This window comes from Cynocephalus volans, chromosome 1 (assembly GCF_027409185.1).
Source record: "Cynocephalus volans isolate mCynVol1 chromosome 1, mCynVol1.pri, whole genome shotgun sequence".
Classification (NCBI taxonomy): Eukaryota; Metazoa; Chordata; class Mammalia; order Dermoptera; family Cynocephalidae; genus Cynocephalus; species Cynocephalus volans.
The window spans coordinates 267,791,946-267,797,193 of record NC_084460.1 but is presented as its reverse complement, the minus strand read 5'-3'; the positions used below and the strand labels follow the sequence as shown (position 1 = coordinate 267,797,193).

The following is a 5,248-nucleotide window of genomic DNA, read 5'->3' as shown; positions in this document are numbered from 1 at the left end:
TTTCCAATAAGGAACATCTTTTTATTTAACTCTCTGGGCACATATCCAGTTATTTCCTTGGAATACATTTCTAAACAAGGATTGTTTGGTCAAAGGGTGAATATCTTTTTTAGGCCTCTGATATTCATTGTCAAATTGTCCAGGACAAGGGTGCGGTTTCCAGATATTCCCAAGGCCACTAATCTTCCTGCCGCCAGAGTTTTTTATAGGTTTTTTTCCCAATTATGTGTTTTTCAAGTTTTCCGTTAGGAATGCATGTTGCTATTATAATAATAAAATATATTTATTTTTAAAAAGAGAAAAAGAATCTTATAAAACATAAAAGATTACCATCTGACTGAATTGAAACTGTTATATAGATTCAGTTTTACAAGGTGAAAAAAGTTACAGAGATGATGGTGGTGATGGTTGCACAACATTATGAATGTATTTAATACCACTGAAGTATAGGCTTAAAAATGATTAAGAAGGTAAATTTTATGTTACGTGTATTTTAACACAATAACTTTTTTAAAAAAGAAAATGTTAAATGAAACAGTGGTTTGACAAGGTAAAATTGAAAGCTCTTCAAGAGAATAAGAAGACAAGCCACAGACTGGGAGTAAATATTTACCGAAGATGTATCTGATAAATGACTGTTATCCAGAATATACAAAGAGAGAGTCAGCTCTTGACACAAGGATTTGTAAAAAAAATTTTAAATTAACATAAAATAAAAACAAAATATACAAAAACTCTAAAAGATCAACAATAAAAAAAAAAATAAAAAAAATAAAGGGGCAAAAGACCTGAACACACACCTCACCAAAGAAGATACATAGGTGGTAAATAAGCATAGGAACAGATGCCCAACAACATGTCATTAGGGAATTGCAGATTGAGACAACAATGAAGGCTGGCCAGTTAGCTCAGTTGGTTAGAGCATCGTGTTAGAACATCATGGTTGAGGGTTTGGATCCCTGAATTGGCCAGCTGCCAAAAAAGAAAAGAAAAGAAAAAGAAAAAAAAAAAATTATGTTAAAAACAAGCAAACAAACAAACAAAAAATACAACAATGAGATACCAGCACAAACCTATCAGAATTTCTAAAATCCAAAACACTGACACCACCAAATGCTGGCAAGTGGGTGGAAAAACTGAAACTCTCATTCATTGCCGGTGTGAGTGCAAAATGGTACAGCCACTTTGGAAAACATTTTGGTTGTTTCTTACAAACTAAACACACTTATACATAAGAGCTAGTGATCGCACTCCTTGCTATTTACCCCTAGGAGTCAAAAACTTATGTCCACGCAAAAATCTGCCCATAGATGTTTATAGCAGCTTTAGTCACAACTGCAAAAACTTGGAATCAAATAAATGAAACAAGGATAAATAAATAACGTATATCCATTCAATGGAATATTATTTAGTGCTAAAAAGAAAGGAGCTATACAGCCATCAAAAGACATAGAGGAAATTTAAATGCATATTGCTAATTGAGAGAAGCCAATTGGAAAAGGCTTCTTTCTACATGATATTCTGGAAAAGGCAAAACTACGGAGTCAATAAAATCAGTGGGTTACAGGGAGGGAGAGATGAATAGGCAGAGCACAGAGGACTTTTAGGGCAGTGAAATTATTCTGTAGGATACTATAATGGTGGATCCATGTCATTATATATTTGTGAAACCCATAGAATGTACAACACCAAGAATGAACCCTAATGTAAACTATGGACTTTTGATGGTGATGTATAAATGCAGATTCATCAGCTGTAACAAATGTACCACTCTGGTGTGTGGTATTGATAGTGGGGGTGGGTGAAGGGGCTATGTGTGTATGTGGGGGGTGGGGGGCGACAAGGGGAATGCTTTGTATTTCCCAATGAACGTTCCTGTGTACCTAAAACTGCTCTAAAAAATAAAAAGTCTATTAAAAAAACACAAACGACTAAAATCTCAGGAGAGACACATGTTGGATCAAGTCATTATTAGGAATCTGTCCCCCACCAAACTTTCCAGTTAAGTAAAAGCCACCACCATTCTCCCAGTTACTCAAGGCAGAAACTTGGGCACTGTTCTTGATGACCTCCTGTATCTCACTTCCCACTTTCAATCACTCATATTCGAAACATACTTAATTTTCTTTCCATCAGTGTTACCACCTTTTGAGGCAAACCATCCATTATCTTTGTCCTGCATTAGAAATATCTAACAGGGTCTACGGCCATACCACCCTGAACGCGCCCGATCTCGTCTGATCTCGGAAGCTAAGCAGGGTCGGGCCTGGTTAGTACTTGGATGGGAGACCGCCTGGGAATACCGGGTGCTGTAGGCTTTAAAAAAAAAAAAAAAAAAAAAAAAAAAGAAATATCTAACAGGTAACCTAGTTTCTGTTACTGCCAGATTTCAATCCATCCTCCACACAGCAGTCAGAGTAATCTTTTGGAAACATAAAATTTATGTCATTCTCTTGCTTAAAACTTGAATGGATTTTTTTCCTGCACTTTGAATAAAAGTGAAACTCTTCAAGGCTGGTCAGGTGTCTGCCTATTTCCCAACCTTGGCTCACACCACTCTCCAACTTGCTCACCAAGCACTGAGAAGATGAACCTTCCTTCATCACATTACCTAATAGATTTCCTGTTATTCTCTGTTTCTGGATGTAGTGTATTTCCTTCATAGCTCCTAGAGTTTTGTAAATTCTTATTTGTTTGCTTCTTCTCTGTTGACCTCTTCCACTAACCTGCAAGCTCTGTGATAGGAGGACTTCATCTGTTCTGCTGGACATGGCACAGTAGCACCTAACACGGGGCCAAGCTCATGGTAGGCAGTGGTACCCTGGGTGGGGCAGTGGGAGTCGTAAGCCACTGGAGTAGGCAACAAGGGAATGCATTTAAAAACAGTAATAAAAACCAATTAGGAATTGGTCTACTTTTTATTATTACCGTGCATCTTTAATTCTAAACAATGTAAGTAATAGAATACTCCTTCCTCCCAAATTCTTTTGTGGATTTAAATTCTGTAGCAATGTTACTATTACTGACTTTCGATAATGCGAGCTTCATATTGACATATTTGTATTACTTATGCCTCACTAAACATTTTACAGAAAAATTGATTTGGAGAATTCCCAGTTAGACAGCAGGCTCCTGACACATGCAGACTCAGCTACACACAGTCATTTCAAGAGTAGTTCATGACAGTTTAGAATTGTTCTAGCTCACTTTGGGAGCAGTGTGGATCTTAGACCCTTGTGGTACTACATATTTTTTAATTCAAGCAGTAGATTCATAATACATGATAGCACATGATTATACAAATTAAGAAACAGAATGATTTCTATCCTGTCACACTGGATCATTTAAAGTTTCATTTGTTTTTAAATTTTAAAACAGTGTAACACAGTGCAAACTTCAATATGTAACATTTTTGTCTGGTTAGTGCATACTTTAGTTCATACATAAAATCCTTATGAATTTGAATAATATCGTAAAAATTGAAATTTATTCTTTTAAAATTGTTATTTTTACTTGTTATTTAATAAGGTACAATATCATTATTCATCACTGCAACAAACATATAAACATATTTTTCTATTTTTTCAAAAACATCAATGTTATTTAAAAATATCAATTAGTTTTTTTCTTTTCTATACTGTGATATTTGTTTTATTATTTATGTATTGCTGTCATGATTATATGAAGGGGTCTTCAAAAAGTTTGTGAAAAACACATATTATGAAAAAACTATGCATGGGTTGCAAACTTTTTTTGCACCAAAATAAACTTGTGCTAACTTGTTATAACAGTATTTAGCTCGAGGCACCAAGGACAAGACATCAGTTTGAAAAGAGCCTCTATCATAGCAACACGGATTCTGCTAAAATCGAAGCAAGAACAAACATTAAACTTCTGATAAAGCTTGGTGGAAGAATGGTAAAATCACCAATGCTCTATAAAAAGTTTGTGGGGATCATGCCCCAAAGAAATCAGCAATTTATAAATGGATAATTCATTTTAAGAAGGGATGATATGATGTTGAAGATAAAGCCCAAAGTGGCAGACCATCCACATCAATTTGTGAGGAAAAAATAATCTTGTTCATGCCCTAATTGAGAGGACTGATGAGTAACAGCAGAAGCAATAGACAATACCATGGATATCTGAACTGGTTCAGCTACAAATTCTGACTGAAAAATTACAGTTGAGCAAACTCTCTGTTTGATGGGTGCAAAACTATTGGGCCCAGATCAGCTGTAGATAAGAGAAGAGCTTTCAATGGAAAATTTTCAACAAGTGGGATCAAGATCTTGAAGTATTTCTTTAAAGAATTGTAACAGGAGATGAAACATGGCTTCACTATCACAATCCTGAAGACAAAGCACAATCAAAGCCATGGCTACCAAGAGGTGGAAGTGGTCCTGTCAAAGCAAAAGTGGACCAGTCAAAAGCAAATATGGGGGGATGTTCAAGGTGTTTTGCTTGTTGACTTCGTGGCAGACCAAAGAATGATTATATCTGCTTATTAGGAGAGTGTTTTGAGAAAGTTAACCAAAGCTTTAGCAGAAAAACACCTGGGAAAGCTTCACCAGAGAGTCCTTCTCCACCATGACAATGCTCCTGATCATTCCTTTCATCAAACAAGGGCAATTTTGCAAGAGATTTGGTGGGAAATCATTAGGCATCCACCTTACAGTCCTGATTTGGCTCCTTCTGACTTCTTTTTGTTTCATCTTAAAAAATCTTTAAAGGGCACCCATTTTTCTTCAGTTCACAACGTAGAAAAGACTGCACTTGACATGGTTAAATTCCAAGGACCCTCAATTCTTTATGGATGGACTAAACATCTGGTGTCATTTCTTACAAAAGTGTCTTGAACTTGATGGAGCTTATGTTGAGAAATAAAGTTTATATTTTAATTCCATTTTCCCACAATCTTTCTGAAGTCCCTTCATATATGCAAAGTTCCATAAAAGAAAATTTTCATTTATGTTTCTTTTCTGGCCATTATTAGTATTCATTTCTTTTCATTATTCTTATTAATAGTAAATAAATTATATAGAGGAGAGGAGCTAAAAAATGATCTACTCTATGTTTCAAATGTGTTAGATATGACAGCAAAGGTAGGTGCTCAAGAAATATTTGTCAAATGCATGAATCAGTCAATTCAAAAAGTCACTAATAAGTAAGAATTTAATCTCTTTCCAAAATAACCAGTCTATGCTAAAGACACTGACAATTTTATTTCCACCTGGTAAGTCCTATT

At 35.3% G+C, this 5,248-nt stretch overlaps 1 non-coding gene across 1 annotated transcript; it reads left to right on the top strand.

The window, feature by feature from the left end:
• The first annotated feature begins 2,199 nt into the window (after window positions 1–2,199).
• Window positions 2,200–2,318, top strand: LOC134364756 (5S ribosomal RNA). Its single transcript, XR_010021883.1, has one exon. It is a non-coding gene; the product is annotated as a 5S ribosomal RNA (ribosomal RNA).
• Window positions 2,319–5,248: the final 2,930 nt, after the last annotated feature.